The sequence below is a fragment of the Neovison vison genome, chromosome 13, assembly GCF_020171115.1.
Source record: "Neovison vison isolate M4711 chromosome 13, ASM_NN_V1, whole genome shotgun sequence".
Taxonomy (NCBI): Eukaryota; Metazoa; Chordata; class Mammalia; order Carnivora; family Mustelidae; genus Neogale; species Neogale vison.
The window spans coordinates 11,825,658-11,847,900 of record NC_058103.1 but is presented as its reverse complement, the minus strand read 5'-3'; positions in this window follow the sequence as shown (position 1 = coordinate 11,847,900).

Genomic DNA, 22,243 nt, shown 5'->3' with positions numbered 1-22,243 from the left:
AGTAGTACAGGTTTCTATATTCATCCATGAAATTACCTTTACCAGAGAATCTTCTATTTCCCATACATCTTTGTGTCAGTCTACTCTCCTTTGATTTCAACTCAAAGACTCTTTTTAATAATTCGTGTAGAGCAGGTCTAGTAATTAATAAATCCTCTCAGCTTTTGTTTATCAGAGAAAGTTTTAATTTCTCCTGAATTTTTGAAAGATGGTTTTTCTGAACTGAATACAGTGTTCTGGCTGACAGTTTTTTTTTCTTTCAGCATTCTGAGTGTATCATGCCATTCTGTTCTGGCATGTAAAGTATCTGCAGAGAAATCCATCGATAATCTTATGGAAGCTCCCTTGTATGTTACAAATTACTTTTCTATAGCTGCTTTTAAGATTCTGTCTTTGTCTTTGACTTTAAACAGCTTGATTGTAATGTGTCTCAGGGTGGTTCTCTTTGGATTTATCATAGTCTACTATGATTTATTTATTCGTTGAGATAGAGTGAGAGAATGTGTGCACACAAGTGGGGTACCAGGGGCAGAGAGAGAGGGAGAGACAGAATCTCAAGCAGGCTCCATGCTCAGTGTGGAGCCCGATGCACGGCTTGATCTCAAGACCCTGATATCATGACCTGAGCCGAAATCAAGAGTCAGACACTTAACTGACTGAACCATGCAGGCACCACCTTATAATTGGACTCTAAACTATTTGAATCTGTGTCCATTTCTTTCCTCATTGTTGGTATGTTTGTGCCATTATTTCTTCAGGTAAGCTCTCAACCCCTTTCTTTGACTATTCTTCTGGATTCCCTAATATGTCTATAGTTCTCTTGATAGTGTCCCATAAGTACCTTGTGTTTTCTTTGCTTTTCTTCACTCTTTTTTCATTTTACTCCTCTGACTCAATGATTTCAAATGACTCGTCTTCAAGTTCACTGATTCTTTCTTCTGCTTTATGAAGTTGGCTGTTGAACTCCCTCGGTGATTTTTTTCAGTACTATTACTGTATTTTAAAGCTCCATCTTTTCTATTTGGTTATTTTTTGTACTTTATATCTCTTTGTTGATATTCTTATTTTATTAGTTTTCTTGATTTAATTTAGTTGTCTGAATTCTCTTTTAGCTCATTGGGTAGCTTCATGATATTTATTTTAAATTCTTCATCAGACAACTCATAGATATGGTTTTGCTGTTGTTTGTTGTTGTTGTTTGGAAGTCAGTTTCTGGGGTTTTATTTTTGTTTCTCGATTGGCCCATATTTCTTGTTTGCCTTATAATCTTTTGCTGGGATTTGAGCATTTAAAGAAACAAACCCCTCTCCCAGCAGTACTGGTCTTTTCATTTTATCTTTGTGCAGGGGAAGACCTTCACCCATCAACTCCAAGGCAGATTCTAGGACATCTCAAACCTTTTCTGATCTATTGCTCCTCCTAGTGTTTACCTGTGGTTCTGCAGCTCTGATATCCTGCTCACTTGTTTTCAGTGACTTCCAAACTGGTACCAGTTTCTTAAACGGTCCAACTCACTAGTCAAGATAGAAACTAATCACCCAGGCAGTCCCCAGACAAACTAGAATTATGGAAACATGGCCCACTCTTTTGTTTCCATCATGATGGTCTGAGGGATTTCCTCCCAGTTGTTCATTCAGCACTGTTCTGCTTGAGGGAAGGGCAGGGATGAATGATCCAAATACCGCAAATTTTCCTACCCTTTTTGTTGGAACCCTTCCTTGGTTGAGTGTGCTTGAGTTCCGTAGCTTACTGACTGGTCTCTAGAGTTTTTACAGAGGTATTCTTGTCAGTGTACTATTAACAGAGTGTCTCTTTGGAGAAGGATGGCCTATAGCTTCTTAGTCCACCATCCTGCTCTTGTCTTTCTCTCCATCCACAGCCTTTAGTGAATCCCTTTTTACTCAGATCAGTTGAATTTGAGTACCTGACTCATACAATATTGTTCTGGCATCATGATGTTAGAACTAGGGAACTGTCAATTTTTGATGAATGAATGGGGCATTTCAGGCTGAGAACAGTTTTTTGAGCAGGTAGCTGTCTTCATGCACTTCAGCTCACACCTTCAACCACCATTTACATTTGGATGTGTGGGACCACACTGGTTGCCTTACGATAACTGTGAAGTGTGGGCTTAAAATTGTGGAGCTGCTGAAGACGGCCAGAGTTTCTTCCCTTTCTCTTGTACTGAAGATCGCTTCAGATCTGCAGAATTGCATCTACGCTCCTGCAGATTCCGCTGCTGTTGCAACAATATGTCACCAGCCAAGCTCATCATCCATTATTTATTTCCTTTTCTTACATTCTGCCCCAGCTCTCCCACTCACAGGCTGCAGAGGCTTTGTCAGTAAATTCAGGGCTGAAGTGAGAGCCTGGCAGGGAGGTATTTAAACATAGGGTGGGTAGGGCGGAGAAAAAGAATGAGGATGAATATACAGCTTCATTTACACTTGTTTCCCAGATAATCTAAAATATCTGGCTATCTAAAATATCTGGCTTATCAAGCCCAGAGATTCACAGCTCTCTGAACTTCCTCAGCAAATCAAAGTCCAGGCTCACTGGTGGGGATTCAGGAAGCTTCTTAAGTCTAATATTAGGAGAGAAACATGTGAAAGGCATATCAACCATATAGAGGAGTTTATTAACAGTTTCTCTTTTTTTTAGGGAGACAGAGAGAGAGAGAGAGCACGCAGGCAGAGTGGCAGGCAGAGGCTGAGGGGAAAAGCAGGCTCCCCGCTGAGCAAGGAGCCTGATGTGGGCCTCAAGCCCAGGACGCTGGGATCATGACCTGAGCCAAGGGCAGCCACTTAACTGACTGAGCCACCGAGGCATCCCAGCAGTTTCTCTTTCTTCTTCACTACTTTCCTTTTTCTCTCCTTCCAATCTTCCTTTACTTCTATTTACTAGCCACTAAGTTGTATTATAGTTGATACATCTGTTCTACAGTCATCAAGGATCTTATTGTGCTGAGAAGGAAGGTACTACGTTGTTTTGAGTTGGCTCTTATTGGCAAAGTACCAGCATTAACAAAACCACCTTAGCAGGAGGCAGAAGACAGGGAAGGTCTGGAGGAGAGTTCAGAATCAAAACAGATAGACCTGAATTGAGGCAGGGGAGAGGCTGGAAGGGCAGGACAAAGGTATTGTGGGAATGGAGGATGGTCAGACAGCTAGGGTACAAGTACAAAAAAAGCAGGCCAAATGTATATTCCACGTCTAGTGCATTAGCTTGAAGACATTGGGAGGGGGCAACATTCTCAGGATCACTTAAACATCTTTTTGGTATTGCAGTTGCCTGTTACTAATCTTCTCTCAGTTAAAAAAAAAAAAGTCAGAGAAAGGTAAAATGTTGTCTTATTTTGGTTGTTTGTTTTGTCCTGGTAAATCTGGACTCTGGAGTTCCTCCTGAGCGCTGAGAACAAAATTGAGCCAGTCTCTTGTTTCTGGATCCAAAAGAGCCAATAGGATATTGTTTTGTGAAGCAGAGACCTCTGCTGGCAAAGGTGGCTTCTACTAATGGCAGAGCACTGGGCTCTCCCAAGCTGTGGCGTGGGAAGCTAAGACAGCTCTTTCTCTGCACCTTCAGGGTTGAAAAATAAACCTCACTACCTCAATTGGCCTTGGGCCGAACTGTGACAGTCTCCACCTGCTTCCTCCTTAGCTACTTCCAACGCTTAAGCTAGACAAAAACTTGTTATACGAGATGAACGCAACACAACCATTCAAAACCATACTTCTAATGGTGTAACTTACTTGAAATATAATGTGATAAGGCTCCCACATCACAAATATAATGTGATACGGCTCCTGTACAGAAACAAATCACTGAAACTTTGAACAGGTGGCAGCAGGAGGTTGGGTGTTGAAAGAGGGACCTAAGAGGTTACCCCAATCAAAGTGTAATGATTACCGATGAGGATTCTGAGGTCCGCCTTTTGTGTTCAAATCCTGGTTCTGCCACTTGTCACCTGTGTGCGTTCAGCAGGCGATAACTTCTCTGGGCTTCAGAATCCCCATCTTAAAAGTGGAGACAATGGTGCTCGTAAAACTATTGTGGAGATGAAATGCCAAAATCTATGTAAAGTGTTCTCATTGAGTTTTGGGGGTATAATAAATGCTCGATACATGCTAATTACTTTTGTGGAAATTATTGTCACCATCAGGGTTAAGATAATAGGTAGAAAATGGGAGCCAGTATAGCATTGCTAAAGAATGTGAGCTCTGTGACTTTGGGAAGGCTATTTAGCTTCTCTCAACTCCAGTGTCCTCTCAGAGGATTATTGTGGGGTTTAGGTTAAAAAAAAAAAGTCTTGGGTGCCTGGGTGGCTCAGTGGGTTAAGCCTCTGCCTTCGGCTCAGGTCATGATCTCAGGGTCCTGGGATCGAGTCCCGCATCGGGCTCTCTGCTCAGCGGGGAGCCTGCTTCCCTCTCTCTGTCTCAGCCTGTCTCTCTGCCTACTTGTGATCTCTCTCTGTCAAATAAATAAATAAAATCTTTAAAAAAAAAAGTCTCCCCTTAGCTCAGTATCCGACCAACTGAGATATAAGCTGAGATACAGAAGAGTTTTTTGTCCAACTAGAAAACCACTTCAGTAATTTAAAAAGAAGGGGGGATGTAGAAGAGGTTGGGGTTTCAAAAAGCTCAGTAAGGTTTGAATTCAAAGGCCTAATACTTATGTTTCAACAAAAACTACCTTCATTCTAGTCTAGGCTGGGTCTTCCCTGGAAGAACGCCTAGGTCTTTGGGATGAGTTAGGGTTCGAGAAGGCAGTCGGTGGAACTGTGTGTCTGTGGCAGCTATGAAGGATGTTAGGCACCACTTTTTTCCAAACACTTAAAAAGTTAGTTGTCCTTGTTTGTGTTATTCCCAAACAATGTGACCTCCATTATCACGGTCTTTGAGTCCCCTCTCTGGAAAGAAAAGGATCTTGATTTTTAGCACTTGGAATCTGCATCATGATAAACACCTGACTTTAAGGTCCTTATTCAGCAAACATGGCTGAGAAGCCAGGACAAAAGATTAAATCAATGTAAGCCCATGATGGGATAATAAATATATCCACCAAACCAGTTTCCTTTAATATTTTGACACAGCCCCTACGCTGAGTGGGCTGCTAGAGTGCCTAAGCTTGCCTATGAGACTCAGAGATTTTCCTTAGTTTTATCTGCTCTGTACACTTCACTTGTATAATTCATCGGCACTTCAAACACAACTAAAACAAAACCCAGCTATTCTACCCCATTCCCCAAACTGCTCTTCCATATGTTTCCTATCTCAGTAAATCATTCACCCAACTGCCAAGCTAGGTTTCTTGAATTCTCCCTCTCCTCATCCTGGGCTTTTCACCAATTCCTATCAATGACACCTCCTACATACAGTTCATTTCTTACTATCATTTGCTTAACATAGGTCATCATCTTTTCAGGCTTAGATAATGATAACAAATTTCTACATCCAAATTTGACTCTGTCACTGGTCTCCTTAGAATCTTCATTTAGTATCTCACTGCCCTCAACCTCTTGATGTCGTTTTCAATCATCCTGCCCCCGATCTCTGCTCTATGCTTATCTCTCCCAATCTTCTCATATATTCTGTGCTTCAGTCATTTTTCACTTTCTTGTTCTCTCTTGCCTCTCGGCTTTGGTTCATGCTCTTCCTTCTGCCTTGCATTTTCTTACCTCCCTTGCTCAGTTGGCGAACTCCTACTCCTCTTTGTTGCCTCGGCTTAGGTATCCCTTTCTCCAGGACGCCTTCTCCCATTTCCCTCATGTGTTTTATACCCTCATTTCATGCTCTCAGACTACTTTGTTTTCTCCATATGGCTCTAATTCCATTGTAGCTTAATTACCAGGTCCACACTAGACCAAAATGTTGACACCATCTCTATCTTCTTCAGTGCCAATGCTCTGTCACCTCGTACAGTGATTGGCCCAGGATGTTACATTCTATATATATTAAATGAATTATGAGTAATAACACAAAATATCATTTTTGTATACTGCAGCTCTCTTAAGGTAAGATCGGCTACAGTTGGTGATATCAACATGTAATTGAAAATTGAAAGATCCTGAAGCTCTCTTGATCTACATCTTTGGCAAGTCCATCATTGGGACTTTTCATCTCATCACATGCTCAGTCCAGTGCATGTAGCCTGAAGAAAAGAGAGAGTGAGCCAAGTGCTTGATTCAGGGGTGTTGAAATGCTGACTGTAGTAACAATCAAAAGTTTCCATCCCTTGCAGATTCAAACACCTATATAGTCTCTGGGTTTCTTGTTGAGATATTTAGGAATGACATTTGACACATGAGGCTTACATTGAACAACCAACAAATATTCATTGAACACCTACTATGTGATGGACTGATCTGAACATCAGACAAAAATTCTTTCAGGAGCTTTCATCCTTGAGGCTTACTGAATCCTCTGACAAACTAAACCTGCTAAGTCTTCATTACTAATCGTAATGTAGCATCTGTGGGAAACACTTCGTTAAACTTGGGACTGGATTTCTAATAACCTGGAAAAAGGACAATTATTCCTGTTTCCGGGACCTTTGTGTAACATAGCTAAACTGATACAGAATATCTTTCTAGGAAATTTCCATTATTGGTCTTTTTTTCCTGTTCCTCCTATGAGTTCCCCCGAATTTGTTTCTGATAAGAATTCAGAAGCATTTTTTTTCCCAAAAGACAGAATATAAGTAGAAAAAGGAAACGTGGCTGGAAAATGGAAGTTCAATAACCAAAGCAGCCCTGGGAGACTGTGTAAGAGAGACCAGCAGGCAGCTGAAAAGACTTGAGATTCTTCCCCAAAGAAGACAAGGAACAAAGTTGCAGTCTGTTTTTTTAATAATCATGGGGAGCAATGGGAAATCTTATACTGTGCAGGTGGGAGTGCAGAGTAGTAAGTCACTTTTTTTGTAAAAGATTGTATTTATTTGACAGAGAGAGAGAGAGAGATCACAAGTAGGCAGAGAGGCCGGCAGAGAGAGGGGGAGGGAAGCAGACTCCCTTCTGAGCAGAGAGCCCGATGCGGGGCTCGATCCCAGGATCCCGAGATCATGACCTGATTCAAAGGCAGAGGCTTAACCCACTGAGCCACCCAGGCGCCCCAGTAAGTCACTTTGATAACAGTTTGGTATTTTCTTCTAATGTTGAATTCATGTATACCCCATGACTCAGAATCCCACCTGGAGCTTTATATCCTACAGGAATGCATGCGCATGTGCCCCAGGCCTCGGGTTCAAGAGTGTTCATAGCAGCATGATTCAAAATAGCCTGAAAATGAAAACAATCTAAATGTTTCCTGACAACAGAAAGAATGAACTGTGGCATATTACCACAACTGAACACTATTCAGGAATAAAAGTGAGCAAAATACGACTATAAGCATTTAGATCAATCGAAAACGTAAAGTTGAGTAAATGAAAATTGAAGATATGAAAAGAGATATTGTATGAGCTCATTCATATAACCTCCCCCCTCCCCCCCAAAAGGCAGACCCAATCAATTATGTTTAGGTATGCATTGTTAGGTGGTAAAAATATAAAGAAAAGCAAGGAAGCTATTATCATAAAAGTCAAGATTGTGGTTACCTTTGGTGAAGAGGGCGGAAGTTGGGATGAGAAGATGGGATAAGAAGAGACACAATGTTCTATTTCTTGGTCCAGGTGGTGGTTAAATGGCATTCATTTTGTAATTATTAATTAAGTTTTGTAACTTTTTAATATACACACATATACATATATACATATACACATGCACATGTATATACATTCCTCCCCTCCAGTGAACAAAATTAGAAAGGCAGCCTTCATGGTTCGGGACAGTCAATATTAGTGGTCAAGAGTGTGAGCCTTGGAGTTAATCAGCTTGGGAGTCAAATGTGCCTCCAGTACTCACCATCTGTGTGGCTTTGAGCACTCTAACCTTGCTCAACCTCTGTTTCCTCCTCCGTAAAATGAGAAAAACAGTTAACATCCACCTTATAAGCTTGTTATATGAGTTTAAGTGAAATTATTTATATAACACTTGGTCCACTGCCTGACACTTGCTTAAGTGCTCATAAATGTTAACTATACCAAAAAGACAATTCAATGCCTTTTTTTTTTTTTTTGCTTGTATAATTTCCCAGGCCCAGTGGATTTCTCTTCAGAGCAGAACAGGGAGTATAAGTGGAAATTGAGGCAAAGAAAGGAACTCCCTGAACATGCTCTCATCATGAAGTCATACCAACCACTCTAGGGAGCTTCTTGGATGTGTTAGAAATGGACCCACTTAGGATATATTCACTATCAGGTGCCAAATATTAATACAAGCCTTCAGCTAAGAGGTTATCTGTTCAAAAAGGACCCATAGCAAGTTGTTTGTTTTTTTTTTAAGGAGGAACTTCAGAAGAGAAGAGATATGGGAATTCATCTGGTTCCTATCATGTGATAGAACACAAATATACACAGTGAATATAATAAAACAGTAGAAAGAGCATCGTGGAAGATGGAATGATTAATAAACTCAAAGGAATGGCCACTTTGAGACTCTTATGGGAGTTATGGACTCTTGTCCTGGAAAAATGTACATAGAACATGACACACACACACTTCTCATTCAATTCTAGGGAATTCACAGTCTCTCCAAAGCCCTTCTCCAGACAGTATGGGTTCTTCATAGGGTTTTTCATAGAACCTTCATAGGGTTCTCTAGAGGGAGAGTAATCACAGCCAGAAAGACCTAGTAAGAGCACAGGATGGAAGGCTTAGGAAGAGGAGTAGCTTTTGATAAGAGCAGGGTTTCACAAAACTACGTCCGACAGACATGGGAAATCTTACTGAGTACATTCTTAAATATATATATATGAAAAAGCTAAACATATTTTTTTGTATTATCATGTGACAATCTGGCTTACAGATATGGTGTATCTTACCTGATACTACATGCGAGATAATACAACCGACCAATGCATGGTATTGAAATGCACGTTATTGGCAGCATTTACTAAATGTCAAAATACTGAATACTAAATAGCATTTACTAAATGTCAAAAACATTGACAGATGTGGCTTCCTTGATGATAGTTGGTTTGTGCATTTTGTCAATATCAATATAAGTTCGTGATATTACCTAATGTTAATTGTATATATGTTATGATGCTATACAAATTCATTGTCTATGATTCTGTGACTGAAAGAATGGATTCCTCTTGGCGGTCATTTTCTGTAGTCTGCCTTAGTCACCACAACCAGGATATCTCATGAACCGCTGCTGGAGTTCTTCTGACTCTTAGAAAACGTTGAGTGCAATGAATGCTATGATGCACCCTCAGATATCCCTTCAGAAATGAAGCGCTTAAGCTCAGTTGTTGGGACAGCTCTGGAGGGCTGTCTCAGTTCCAGAGCTTCTCCTGGGGCTGGCTGAGCCCATTTCCAGGCCAGCATCACAGCTCAATTTTTCCCTCAACTGACTCCTGCTTCCTTCCTCTCTTTTCCACAGGAGTTGATTCCGAGAGTATCCGCTCATAAAAGCCATGTTTGTTAACCACCTCAGAGGTTATATCCTTTTTCACCCTGCAACACTAGTTCAAGAGCTAAGTTCTCAGGGAGCCTCTCATGGTCTCAAGCAACCCGGTTCTTAGGAAAGAGTTTCTAATATGACCCCTGCAAGGCATCCATGACGCCTGATCCACATAAGGCATAGCTCCCCCCACCCCTTTCCTCAGCCCAACTGGTATTAGAGACTCTGGCCCGCAGAACTAGTTCCAGACTCTACCCATTGGTTGAGATGTGGGTTACTATTTGGCTTTGGTAAGATCAAATAAGGAACTGCTCGGGCTAATGAGATGAACTATCGTGACTGATGTTTGGGCTGGGAATGAGACTAAAGGCAGTTTCCCCTTTTTTTCCATTGTTGGCCTCTTAAGGCGCGTCTTTAGATGCTTTTTTTTCTTCTTTAGTCACCACCCCCATGATTTTTTTTTTAAAAGGAGGGAAGTGTTTTTTTAACAACTTCATTGTGATATGATTCACATACCGTACAATTATCCATTTGAAGGACACAAATCAATGGCTTTTGGAATCTTCAGAGTTGCGCAACTATCACTTTAATCCACATTAGAACATTCTGTCAACCCCAACATAAACCCTGTTCCCACTAGTTGTTACTCCTAGCCCTCCACCTTCATTTCTCCCAGTCCTGGACAATCACTAGTGTACTTTTTAATTCTGTAGATCTGCCTTTCTGGACACTTCATATAAAAGGAATCATATAATATGTGGTCTCTGTGAAATTTTAACAGGGCTGATATATTATACTATATATTTGTTTATGGACTGCATGTATAGTTGTGCTTTATGACCAAAAAGGGTAAGACTTTTTTATACCCCCACCAGTTTCCATTGCCTACTGTGAGAAGGCGTGAGCCAGGTTACTGTGCCTCCACAGGATTTTCTTAACCAGCTGCAGAGACCAAAACTGTGAGTCATTTGTTGACAATACATGATTATCAAAATGCGGTCTTTGTGTAATTGGTCTAATTACTACCACCACCTCCAGAAACTGGCTACAAGTGAACTCTTCATGAGCATAATAGAAGTGAATGCAGTTTTTCCTGAACAAGCCCAAATACTACTTTATAAATGCAAAAATCTGTTCCTAAAAAGCAGCAACCTGGACTTGTCTTTTACCCCCCTCTGCCTTTGAATGGACCTACTGAAAAGTTTCAGATGTCCTGCCTGCTTTCACTGCAGAGCACCTGAAGATGTCACCAGAGTGATCAGATCTGGCAGTCAAAACTCCCAGACTCTGGAAACATTCTAGAATAACAAAATGAATTTGAAAGAAAAAGATGGTAGTCTAGTAAGTGGTTTAAATCCCTTTGACAGAAACATAATCTGAGGTTTTTAAAAACATTCCTATTTCCATGAATAACATTTTGAATAATTATTAAAATATCTGTAAGCTTCCCTTTTGTAAGGTATTGTTTGTTTTTGTCTTGTTTTGTTTTATGCAGTAGCTGTTTTCTTCCTCTAAGTTTATATGTTTTGTTCCTCTTTTTTTTTTTTAAAGATTTTATTTATTTATTTGATGGGCAGAGATCACAAGTAGGCAGAGAGGCAGGCAGAGAGAGAGGAAGAAGCAGGCTCCCTGCTGAGCAGAGAGCCCGATGTGGGGCTTGATCCCAGGACCCTGGGATCATGACCTGAGCCGAAGGCAGAGGCTTTAACCCACTGAGCCACCCAGGCACCCTGTTTTGTTCCTCTTAACCATTGGAAATTTCCTTCTGGGTAGAGAGTATCACAAAGAAATCAACCCTGCCTCCTGTCTACTTTGGATTACTGTGAACTTGACTACGAAAATCATCTCAAAAGTTCTTCTCTACAAAATTCATTGATCCAAACCTGCAAGAAGAGTTGGCTCTATTCTGATAAGTTGGGGATGGCTCTTTACAAATGACTTGCCAAGAACTGATAATTAGGGAAGAAAACCTGGTCAAGGAATTAGACTGATATTAGCCAAGAGTCTTGAGTTCTGTTTTCAAATGAATCAAAATATGTACATCCCTTTCTTCCTCTTAAACTGTGTTTCTCAATCCTGGCTATGTGCTGGAGTCATGTTGGGATCTTTAAAAATGATGATGCTCAGGTCCCTTCCCCAGAAATTCTGATTTAATTGATTGGGACTGTAGCCTGGGCATTAGGATTTTTAACCTGATTACATAAAAATCTCTGGGGTTGGGTCTCAGCCATCAGTACTCTTTAAAGTTCTCCAGGTGACTGCAGCATGCAACCAGGGCTAAGAGCCGCTGCATAAGCCTAGTTCATCTTGAGCACATAAGTCAAGACTCAAATTATTCCTCATTGATGAATGAATCACGTACAATGAGAAATCCTGGGTTTTCTTTCCAGTCTTGCTCCTAACCAGTTGTGCAATTCGTTCCCTTTCCTGGGTCTCATAACATCTAAGGCTTTTTCCCATTCTGATTTTCTTAAGTTAATACTAGTGGTTTTTTCCTATTTTAAAGCTACAACAGCCCCGAAACTTTTGCAGGATTTTGTATGTCAGACAAATAAAATGAAATAATAGTGCCACTATTCATCTTTGGCCAGTTAATTTTCACTGAACAATTCTAAAGAAAAAATATTTATCAACTAAGTACTAGGTGCCAGATACTGAACAAAATTAATATCGTTTCTTCCCTCTTAGAGTCTGTGGGAGATAATACAAGAAGAAGAAAAAGGTGAACAAATGAAAATATTTATCATCAGTAATAGATGTCATAAAAACAAACAAACCCAGTAGAAAGCTCATCTAGAATTAAAGTGGGGCAGGGCGGGGGAGGCTGCCCTTAAATGGGTGAGCATGGTGGGGGCGGTCGTCAAGGTTAAATAGTGACATTATAGGAAGTGTTAATTTACTCAACATTCAACAAGTATCTATTGAGCTTTTCCTATGGCACTAAGTGTTCGAAATAGAGCAGTGGGGAAGGAAAATTAAAACAAGAACAAAGTCTGGGCCTCAAGGAGCTGGCATTCTGGAGGTGAAAAGGAGGCAGAGACAGTCTGGAGTCTGTATGTGTGTATAGGAGTGGCGGCTGGGAGGAGTATGCATCTCAGGTCAAGGAACAAGCTGCTGTGAAGATCCTGCAGACGGTAGATGGATACCTCAGGAACCAAAAGTAGGCTAGTGTGGCTGGAGTACTGTGAGGACAGTGAGACCTGGTTTAAGAAGCAGACCGGAGCAAGATTGTAAGAGGTCTCAGAGGCCAGAAAATGAGTTAAAATGGTTAAGCGAATATGGATTAAGCAAAGCACATAGCATTTGAATCGAGTCTGTTGAATGTAGGTTTAAAATCACTGTTTTGGGTTAGTAGCTTAGCTGATGATTGAGCCCCACATCCGTACCTTGATTGGCTGTATTCCTGAATCTGAAAATGCAAGAACTACTGCAATGTCTGAATATTACCCCCAGGGCTATTCTGTTACCAGTTACTTGGTGGGGTCATGGCAGTGGTGAGTATGTGTGCATCCCTGGGAAGGGAGGGCATGGGGTTGTAGCCTATCTGGATCCTTAAAGGTCAAAGATCTGTGACCCATGAACTAAGAGGCCTCATAAAAGCATTTGGGCCAACAGAGCTCTACAATAGCACCAAGAATATATTTAGTTATTTGTTCATTCATTAACTCCACAGTGGACGTTAATTGAAAGCTTATGACCACAGGAGTTTCCCCAAAGAAGAGAGACAGACAACCTGACTATTACAATATAATGTGGAAAGTGTTGTGGCAGAGTTGGGCCCTCAATGCTATGGGGACCCGTAAGAGAACTATCATTAGAACTCACAGTGGTAATGGGAAGGGTCCAGGAAGAATTCCAACTCAAGTAACTTGAGTTGATTCAATTAAATGTTGAAGGGCTTTTAGGAGTTGACTGAAGAAACAGAAGAGTATTCTAGGTAAAGAGAACTCCTAGGGCAGTGGGATCAAGATGAGAGAGATTAAATGTCTCGCTAGGGACAAAAAGTAGAGAGATGAGGATGGAGAGGAAAATAAGGGCCAAGTCATGGAGGGCATTGTAATCCATGTCAAGGAGTCTGGAATTCATGCCGAGGCCACTGGAAAACCATTCCATAATTTTAAGGATGGGAATGTCCCATGATAACTTCAAAAATGAATCATAATAATTAACATTGATTGATTTCTTATTGTGTGTCACGCACTGTTCTGAGGCCTGTCATGTACAATGACTCACTTAATCTTCTCTAAACTCCTTTGAATTAAGGACTATTATTATCATCATCCTTTTTTAAATGAGGAAGCTGAGCCCTCCTTAATGCAGGAAATTCTCTCAGAGTGGCTCTCTAGTAAGTGGATGAACTAGAATCCAAAACCAGACTGTTGGCTCCAAAGGAAGCACATGAGTACCGTGCTACCTACCTCGTTCCTTGTCACCAAAATAGGGCTTCTGGACCAGCAGTGTTAGCATTGCCTGAGAACAGATCTTGGGCCTCACCCAAGAACTCTTGAATCAAAAATCTGAATTTCAACAACATTTTCCAGGTGATTTGTATGCACATCAATGATCAAGAGGCCTAACGCACATGAGGGAACTCGGCCAGGGGTGATGAATTGGAAGCCAAATACTCCATCCAAAGAGAAATACTATTCTAGCTCCTATTGATTGGGGAATGCCAAAATGTACTGAGCGCCCCCAACCCTACTGCAAATTCATTTTTCACGTTTGACAGTAGGGAAGGGATAAGGATTTCACTATTTTTTTAAAAACCATTTTACTATTTTTTTTAAACCATCAGTGTGTTGGCTGGCAAAAGATGTTTGCAAGTGGAATTTGGCCTAGCAGCTGCCAGTGTAAAATTTCTGGCTCATAAAATCTGAGAGATTTAGGGACATGGAGAAGCTTCTTTTCCTTGGGTCACTTTTAGTTGTTCTTTGTTTCTAAGATGACAACTATTTGTGAGTAATAACTAGAGAATAGGTCTAGGAGTATGGAGCCAAAGAAGTCCCTTCATCTGTGCTTCATCTACAGTTTTGGGAGCTGCCTGTGCTAGGTGGTGTTTATGTTGGTTTGGGGCCAGATCCATAATTGGGAAGAAAAGGCAATTATCTTCTTGGTGTGTCTGGGACCTTACGGTGACAGAAGAAGACAACTTGTCAAGAATATGGAAGGCTTGATATTTTGACCATCGGTTATTGTCTTTCCAGAAAGTAATCAAAGTACTTCGGGGTTTGGGAACTGCTTTCTAAGATACTCTTGGAATAATTGTATAGTGTTATGTCCTTATGATTTATGCTATAAAAAATACGTGTTTTTAGTGAAGCTGCACTGTTCTCTGCCAAGAACCCCAAAGTAAGCTGCACAGATTTTCTTTTGCAGACTTATAGGTAGCAACGAGAAGTTTTAAGTGATAGGATATATATAAATTGTATTTTAGAAATATCACTCTGATGGGAATGTTAAGGATAAACTGGAAAGGGTAAAGACCGAAGATCAATAAGGAGGCTATTTTAATGACCCAAAAGAGATATGAATGATATCCACCCATTCACTCAACTCAAATAACTGGGAGTCACCTTGGACTGCCTCACTCCCAAAACCTTTCAGTCACTAAGTCCTTTAAATTCTACTGGATGTCCATCACATCCATTCCTCCCTCTTTTAAATTTTCTTTATTATTTAATGTTTAAATTATTAACATATAATGTATTATTTGTTTCAGGGGTACAGGTCTGTGATTCATCAGTTTTATACAATTCATAGCGCTCACCACAACACATACCCTCCCGATGTCCATCCTCTTGACACCATTGCTATTTTCCCTACTCAGACCCATGTTCTTTTTCACTTAGAATATAGGCTGAAGTGTCTCCAGTCACTATACCTTACAACCTGTCTTTCATGTAACTGCCAGAATCTGACCTTTTCATTACTCTAAGTAAAAAAATTCTCTGGGACTTCTGGGCGGCTCAGTCAGTTAAGCATCTGACTCTTGATTTCTGCTCTACTCATAATCTCAGTCTCAGTTGTGAGATTGAGCCCTGCACTGCAGGGGCCTCTGCACTCAGCAGCAGTCAGCTTCTCTCCCCCTCTCCCTCTGCCTCTCCACTTATTCATGTGCACTCATGCACTCTCTCTCTCTCTCTCTCTCAGATGAATAACACTTAAAAAAAAATCCTCAGGGCGCCGAGGTGGCTCAGTCAGTTAAGCATTTGACTTTGGCTCAGGTCATGATCTCAGGGTCTTGGGATCAGCTGGTGGCTCGTGGGGGGCTCCCTGCTCATCAGGGAGTCCACTTCTCCCTCTCTCTGTCCATTCCCCCACCCTGTTCCTGCACTCTCTTTCTCTCAAATAAATAAATAAATAAATCTATTTCTCCAGTGGAATATGAGCCCTCCAGTTACTGCACTGCAATCTGCTTCTTGCTGTATCTTATACTCATTCATCTTACTCATTATCCCCTGAAGCCCCAATATCCAGAGGGAAATGTTTACAAAACTTTGAATATGGCAGGGTGTTTCTTCATGTCAACATTTTTCCATTTCCTTTCCTTTCTCCTACCTTCTCCCCCGCTTTCCCCCCCTTCCCGTGGCATTCAGAGAAACCTGTTCATCCGGCCTGTCGGGTTTGGCTGAAAACCCCACCCCATTGCCTTCATTATGTCCTGGGAAGAATTTCTTAATCCCCAGCATGTAGCAACAGCATAAAAATAAATATTCTTGATAATTATTTATTGAAGAAATGAAAAAAACTGGGCGTGTGCTCTTTCCTTAATTCATTAGTGGAAGAGTTTGGTGGTTGTTTCTTAATCCTATGTCACCGACTAGGAGAGCTTGTTCATGCCCGTGGGCTCAGTGATCGCCTCTACAGAAGTAACTTCCAAAGAGGCTTCGGTTCTGGGTCCTTTATTACTTCCTAGACATTCAGTGGGAAAAATAAGCCAAAGGTAGGGACAGTACTCAGAGGTCTATTACAATAGTCTTAGTGAGAGGCAGCGAGAGTAGAAATGAGGGAACAAATTTAAGACACATCTGAGATATAACTTGCATCCAGCCCAAATAGGGGGACTTGCCGGTGTTCTGAAATTACACAATAGCTGCTGAGGTCGCCTTCTCCCGTGTTGGAGGCTGACAAAGTGAGTGCTCACAGGGTTGAGGAAGGGCAAACATTTTCAGAGTACTGCTCCTTTTCTCTTCCCTTCCCTCTTCCAAGTCGGTTTTACCGATGAGTGAGAAGCCAGTGGAGCTGGGAACTAAGAAGGAAAATGCCAGTTTCTCCTCTAAACCCTAGGTCTAATCTTTGGTTTTGGGATTCCCAGATATATAAGATCAAAACTGCTGAATACTTTTAGTAATTGCATGACATTAGACCAGAAAATTTCCTTTATGCCCTCTATCCACAATTTATGGCTTTTGGCAGATGGGCGTGCAGGACAGCTGAGTCCACCTCGATTTACTACCAAATCTGCCATCTCCTGGATTCCCCGTGAGAACTATGGCTCCCGGCCAAAAATCCCATGTGTGATCTGTCAGGTCTGACCACAGGCAATAACAAGGCTTTGCCTGGCAGGCTCCCCAGGGGAAGCTGCCCTCCCCATGCCAGATTTGGTGCACAGCCAGTACATCTGGAGGGCGTTGCAGTCAAGGACTCAGGCCCTTTTTGAGCCAGCCATACTCATAAGCATATCAGCATTCCCAGCCTATAGGCACCTCTATTTGGAGGCCTCCTTATGGCTGGGTGGGGGGGTTGTTGAGACACTTATCAAGTACTTCCACCAAGAGCTTGGCCAAGGCAGTTTTCTCCACTTGGACTCAGTACCTTTTCACACCTAGCCCTTTCCCCTCTTCCTTCCTGCGGCCCCACAAGTCCATAAAAAAGCAAGGGTTTTCGTTCAGGGTTCCTTGGCAGTGAGAGGATATCCCCATCTGTGTTTCCATTTGATCCCTGCCTGGTGCCATGCCATGGGGAGAAATGGAACACTAGTGCCCTGGTGAGCTAGTGCCCTTCTCTTTCCCTCTTGTTTATACTGTTGCAGTAAGTAAATAAAAAGGTTTGCTTGTTATTTTCATTTTAGTGTGTTATCCTCATTGACCCCTTCAACCCCTGACAGTTTGGCCCACATCTGTTTGGGTTCCTTTTCTTTTAAATAGGTATAAGAATATTCCATCCTAAACTCCTTCTACTAAAGGCTCTGGGCTCTTGAAACAAGACCTATTTATTCTACATGTTATAGATTCTATTTTTTTTTCACTCTAGCAAGATTCAAATATATTGAGAAAAAGAGAATGGATGATCCCGATGCACATTAGACAACATTAGATAGAATATTGAAACCTCTAAAACAAAAGCAGTATTTTTGCTTGGCCTACAGAATAATGTGACTAATTTTGGCCAGCTGGAGCATGATTATGAATTAGCTACGTGTAGACTAGATTTGAGACACTAAACAATGACCTGCTACATTGCTTTGAATTACACAGATGAGGCTCTTTGCCCATGGTAGTTTAATTATTTTCTTGGAAGACATTACACTTCTTTATTCAGGAAGCCTAATGAATTTTATAATTACCTTTTCCTCTGAAGTCTGCAAATGATGACTCCCCATCTGGACTGGTAAAGAAAAATCCACAGTGGGAAACATTACTGATGTGTCAAAAACTCAGGGCAGCATTCCTTTGCTGACCGTTCCCATTTTTGCACATAGCCAATAGTCAATTGAAGTGCTTGTGTCTCTTGCTCTGGGGGAGGAGAAGAGCAAATTTCTTTTACCCCTGCAAGGTCCGTATCTTTATTACTTTCATAGTTCCTTCCATAGATTAGTACAGCCTCACCTCTTGTCTGGATTGTTAGGAACTAATGCGTAGTATGTATCCAATTCTCCCTCCACATTGACATCTGAGTTCCTATTATCGAATACAAGCCTCCATTGACTAGCCAATGCCTTTAGGATCCAATCAAAACTCCTAAGTAGAAAACAAACAAACAAAAACAACTCCAAAGCAAGTTAAGTCTCTTTCTGTCTCATTTTCTAGCATCATATTATATGCTCAAAGCATAATATCCCCACTCTCCTTTGAACAAAATCCCTTCCACTTCTGTGTCTTTGCACCAATGATTTCTCTGGTTAAGCAAATTGCACATTCCTCTTCTAGGAGCCATCATATTCTTCTTTTGCTACTAGATCAAATTTTAGTTGTTATGTTCAATACATTAAGAGCAGAAGAGCAAAATAGGAGAGAGGAAAAGCACCTGGAGCTTGGACTCCACCATTCATCACTGTGAGTTTGAGTGACTTGCTCACCTTCCTTAAGCTTCTGTTCTCTCATAAGTAAGTCGGCAACCTTTCCTCCCAGCTTTACTGAAGTATGACTAACAAATAAAGGTTATATATATTTATATTATAAACATAATGATTTAATATACGTATACATTGTGAAATGTTTACACAATCAAGTTAACACACATATCACCTCACGGTTACCTTTGTGTGTGTGTGTGTGGGTTTGTGTAGGTAGTGAAGATGTTTTAGATCTACTCTCTTAGCAAATTCCAAGTGTATAGTACAATACCATTAACTACAATCCATCACGCTGTATAGTAGATCCTCAGAATTTATCTGTCTCACAACTGAAAGTTTATACACTTTGACCAACATCTCCCCATTTCCCTCAGCTCCTGGAGTCCACCATTCTACCCTCCAGTTCTGTGAGTTGGAAATTTAATAGTCACCGCACATGAGTTTGTTGGGAGGGCCAACTGCAGCAACCTTTTTAAAGTGCTTAACGCAGTGCCTGACATATTATAAGTGTTTCATATATAAATGTTAACTGTTATTTCTATTTTTGCTGATATTTTATCCAATTCAGTTGTATTTTAACTTTGTTATGTTTTAGCTAAGCTAGCTTTTACGCCTAGAATTGTATTAGCTTGGGCAACTTGAATGACCAAGGTAATAGTCATTACCAATTCTAGTTTATTTATTCCTTAACATTTACCACGGCTGTATCTTATGGAGTATGGTTGAACAAATTGTATGGAACTATCATACAGTAGTGATATTGTAAATTTAGTTCTATCAAAAACTATTAAGCCAGGATCAAGTTTTTGTACTTAGGGGATTCTTAGAGTCCAGTCAGGTATTTTTAACACTTTGCACTGATAATAAGCAATATTGACATAATCAAATAATTTAAAGACCCTATGTTTGTAAGTTCTTTCTACCTACATTCCCTATGCTTGATAAGAAAAGTATTTTTAATTGAATTTATACACATAAGTGTGATCTTTTAATACCATTTATTTCAATTAAATGACATGTCAGAGTCAAATTTATTTCTATTCTATGTCAAAATGCCACAGATTTTATTGTGATTTCTAATCTAGCTTTTGGGATCTGACCAGCTCTTATATGTAAATAGAGTTTTCTGCCAAGAGAAGGTAATAGAATTTGCAGTAAAAATTAATTGTGAATGAATTGTTTCATCTTTGACTGTATACATGTGTACAACGATGTCTTATTCATCTAAAATCACAAATTTAAACATGTTGAGAATAGAAACCTTCCCCCATTATTCCACAGCTTTGCAGTTGACTTTTCTTCTACAAACCTATAATAACCTGTATCACCTCACTTTTCACTTTGTATTACAATATTGGTTCACAGGGTCATTCTGTGTCTACAACTGAGAAGCGAATGAATAAATAAAAATGAATAGATGAATGAATGCTGAAAAGACAAACTGTGTCTTTGAGTGACCTGTCCATGAATCAGACAATATTTTCAGGTTAGTGGATGGCATATTAAAATGCAAAGTCCTGACCCACCATTGCACCTGGCCACCTGCCCCATATGCTCCACCCAGGTGAATATGATGAGTCTCGGGAAACTATGAAAGGCACAAGGCCATGGTTGGCCTAAGGTCCCAACTTAAACAGGACTACCTGCTCTGGTACAACGATCTCAACAACCAAGGGCCCACTGAAGATCCTTCCTAGATTCACACAAAATCAGCAAATATCTACCCCAATTTCAGACCCACTCTCAAGACCTCATTCTGAGGAGTTCAGTTTGGAATTTGGCCCCTCTTCTTCTACCATTGTTTTCAAAACTGACTGGGATAGGAAAGAAAAACTTATTCAGGAAAGAAAATTGGATCAAATATTTAACATCTCATATTAAGTGTGGTAATGGTGACTATATGCATGGCTGTCCAAATAAATCTCACATTAATCCTTAAAAAACAACAAAATAAAATACAATACAACACCCTGAATGTTAGCACATGTACGATATGGTTTTACATTTTACATGGATATACTGTATGTCCAAATGGTATATGCATTGATACTCTTCAGGTAATATAATTTAGGAAGAACTCATGTCATGGACAGGTGACACAAGAAAAGGCACTGTATAACAAAGTCTGTCATTTCAAACATTTTTTCTGTTTTTAAAGTCAATTTTTAAAATCTTCTTTTAATATGGATCTATGAAATGACATTGACGCTTACACTTGAGCACCCACAGGAAAGTTAAGAATTATCTCACATTATATGTCAGATTCACATAAATCCATACTCACAAGGACAGAGATCTGTGAAGGGAAGGGGCACTTTATCTGGCAGGAAATGGAAAATGAGCCCAGAAATTTTCTTCCCACCAAGAGTGTTTGGTAAGGGTTATTACATAAATATACTCCATATGTGGTCCTAAGAAAATACTATTATTTTTTTTATGTCCACACATTTTAGATCTAGAAATAAAATGTAAACCACAAGAAAACTCAGCAGGAGATAATTACTGGAGAATACAAAAAGCATAATTATTAGGAAGGCAAGCCTGGTGTCAGAGTTACCAGGCAACCAATCCCAAGAGAAAGTAACATGAAAGTGGATTGGGAGATAAGGTCATCCAATCATCTAGATGCCTGGGCAATTAGGTGTTTGAGGAGAAGTGGAAATGAACACGTTATCATTTCATGGGAGACTTAAGAAAATTTCCTAACAAGTCAGCAGAAGAGAAAATGAAGAGAAGGGGACGATTGGCTAGTAAAGGTATTATTAACCGTTCCCTGGCTTCTCCCTACTCACCTGCTCTCCTCCAACTAAATTATATTAGTCCCTAATTGTCAACATCTGCAGAGCAATAAACTTTAAAATACTTTCCCCATCATTCTAATCTTGCTAAGACATGAGTAGGTCTTTCTAAGTGTGTGCGCCTGTGTATGCATACACATTTGTTTTCCTGGATATCGAGCCTAGGGGGTGAGGAAAGAGAGAAAATAGCATTCAAAGTTTCTAAGTGGAACCACTTCCAAGGGCTCAAAGACATCAACATCCTGTGCAGTTTCAGAATCTATGAGAAGCCCAGTGTTGTAGGGGTTCAGTGTATTGGGTGGTGGTTTGGAGTTGAGAGATAAAGCTGAGAAGCAAGTTGGGGCACACTTACGTCCTGTGGGCAGAAAACAGGGAGTCAGTAGAGATTTTAGAACAAGAAAACACTTTTATTTTTATTTTTTTAAAGATTTTATTTATTTGACAGAGAAAGACACAGCAAGAGCGGGAACACGAGCACAAGCAAGAGAAGTGGAAGAGGGAGAAACGGGCTCTGCACTGAGCAGGGAGCCTGACTCGGAACTCGATCCCACGACCCAGGGATCATGACCCGAGTGGAAGGCAGACGCTTAAAGACTGAACCACCCAGGTGCCCAAGAAAGCACTTTTAAAAGTAAAGTTCCCCTAGCA